The following is a 2,632-nucleotide window of genomic DNA, read 5'->3' as shown; positions in this document are numbered from 1 at the left end:
ACTCAAGAATACAGATAAGTAACAAAAAAGCATACCCAGAGAAAGTAGAAGGAAAGAATTAACAAATACTTTCAAAAAAATCAATAGCCCATTTTTCACTACTTCTTCCTCTTACAATAATAATAAAAAAAAAACCTTGATGCAAAAACAATCAAGCATAGGAAGACTCTGGAAGGTACAAAGGACAAGGTAGTATAGATTGCCTAGAAACCTTAGGACCTAAAGAACAGTACAGTGGTCAGCTGTCTGGAGTTTCTTTTTGCCTTAGATATATTCCAGATGGAACGCTGGAGAAGCATGCAACCTAAAACTGCCAATAGGCCCGGACTGAAAAAAAAAAAAGAGCCTCAAGAAAAGTTTATTTCCTTTTGTTAAATGACTAGGAAAAGGGTGGGCTGGCAGAACAGAAAAACTTTTTGATAATATCCACTCAATTCTAGTCAAAAACATCAAAGGAAAATCTGCCCCTTCCCATGGTGTCAGCCGTGCCAAACAGAGACACCTATGTCTGACCCCACATGGCAGCAGTTAGGGAGGGCAAGTTGGCCCTCTGCTTCCTCCACAGGGGTAGTATCAGCAGGGCCAAGTGGGAGTGAACTTCTGCCCTATCTTCCCAGTAGCAAAAAGGTGGAACAAAGCTACCCAAAGTGGTGCTACTTGGCACTCCACTTTCCCTGCTGGGGTAGTGTCAGTGGGGCTATCCCCACATGGCAGCAATGAGGCAGTGTCAGTCAGCCCTCCATTCCTCATTCCCCAACCTAGTGCTGGGAGATGGCCCAGCAGGAAGTTGAACTTCTACCCCTCCCCCCAGTGGCAACAGGATAGAACAAAACAGGTGAGGCAGTACTCGGCTTCTCCCCAACTCCCATGTCAACAAGGCCCAACAGGGAGCAGAACTTCTAATCTGACCCAGCAGCTTCAAAGTCACACAAGCCAGTACTATGCTTTTGCCAGGGAGGTGTCAGCAGGGCTGAGTGGAGAGCTGAACTTTCACTTCCATCCATTGACAACAAGGTGTGGTGAGGTGGTGCTTCACTTTGGCCAGTGTCAGCAGGGTCCAGTAGAGAGCTATATATCCACCCCAACATAGACCTGCACACCACATCTAAACAGGGCGATTGCCTGCAAAAGAGGAAGGATAGAATGTAAAATCTCACAACATAATATCCAAAATGTCCAAAACACAATAGAAAATCACTCATTATTACCAAGAACCAGAAATATCTCAACTTGAATGAGAAAAGAAAATCCACAGACTCTAACACAGAGATGACACAGATGCTGAAATTACCTGGCAAGGGTTTTAAAGCAATCATTATAAAAATACTTCAATAAGCAATTAAAAATACACTTGAAACAAATGAAAAAAAGTCTCAGCAAAGAAAAAGAATGTATAAAGAAGAACTAAATAAAAATTTTAGAATTAAAAAATATAATAAAAATTTTAAAACTCACTGGATGGGCTATACCAGAATAAATATGACAGAGGAAAGAATCAGTTAACTTGAAGATAGAACAACAGAAATTACCCAATTTGAACAACAGAGAAAATACACTGAAAAGAAATGAATAGAGCCTCAGGGTCTTGAGGGACAATGACAAAAAGACAGAACATTCATATCACTGGAGTTCCAGAAACAAAGAGAAGAAAGAGTATGGGGCCAAAACAGTATTTGGAAAAAATAATGGCTGAAAACTTCCCAAAGGTTAAAATGTTGACACTAGAAGACTGTGACTAATTACTTATGTATAACGTAATACATAGAGCAACCACTAAAAAATACATACAAACATATACATTTAAAACCTGTATAGATAAACCAAAATTGAATTATTAAAAAAGGTTCAAGCAACACACAGCAAGGCAAGAAAAATGAAGAGGAACAAAAAACTAAAGGAACAAACAGAAAACATAAAACAGCAAATTGAAGCTTTAACATAACGACAATTACATTAAGTGTAAATGATCTAAACCAACCAATTAAAAGACAGATTGGCAGAGTGCTTAAAGAAACATGACTCAAACATGCTGTGTACAAGAAAATTACTTCAAACATGATATAGGTAGGTTGAAAATAAAAGGGTGTAAAAATATATGCCTTGCAAAAGAACTTATCTTTTGATTTAGAACAAAGAAAATTCTCAAAGGCAGAAGGACATTACATAATGATAAAAAGAGTCAATTCCCCTAGAAGACATAGCAAATCTAAATGTGTATGCATCAAACAACAGAGCTTCAAAATACATGAAGGAAAAACTAATAGAAATTAAAGAACAAATAGATAAATCCACAATTATACTTAAAACTTCAGCATCCCTCTCTCAACAACTGATAGAATTACTAGATGAAAATCAATAAGGATACAGAAGAACTGAACACCACTTTCAACCAACAAGGTCTAACTGACATTTATAGAACATTCTACCCACCAACAGCAGAACAGACATTCTTTCAAGAGCACATGGATCCTTCATCAAGGCAGATCATCTCCTGTCTCATAAAATGATTCCAAACAAATGTAAAAGAATCAAAACTGGCCAGGCGTGGTGGCTCACGCCTGTAATCCTAGCACTCTGGGAGGCCAAGGTAGGCAGATTGTTTGAGCTCAGGAGTTCGAGACCAGCCTGAGCA

The 2,632-nt window shown here is 38.6% G+C and overlaps 1 protein-coding gene across 1 annotated transcript in view; it reads right to left on the bottom strand.

Annotated features, from left to right (window-relative positions):
• Positions 1–1,092: 1,092 nt before the first annotated feature.
• The window catches only part of TRMT2B (tRNA methyltransferase 2 homolog B (S. cerevisiae)), a 67,743-nt gene continuing 66,203 nt past the window's right edge, over positions 1,093–2,632 (bottom strand). The window contains exon 14 of the mRNA XM_012650033.1: positions 1,093–1,122. The gene's annotated coding sequence lies outside the window, so the exon portion shown is untranslated. The remainder of the gene's footprint in view (positions 1,123–2,632) is intronic.

This window comes from Propithecus coquereli, unplaced genomic scaffold, assembly GCF_000956105.1.
Source record: "Propithecus coquereli isolate 6110/MARCELLA unplaced genomic scaffold, Pcoq_1.0 Scaffold31, whole genome shotgun sequence".
NCBI classification, from domain to species: domain Eukaryota; kingdom Metazoa; phylum Chordata; class Mammalia; order Primates; family Indriidae; genus Propithecus; species Propithecus coquereli.
Note: the sequence above shows the minus strand (reverse complement) of the source record. Positions and strands in the feature narration are given on the sequence as shown.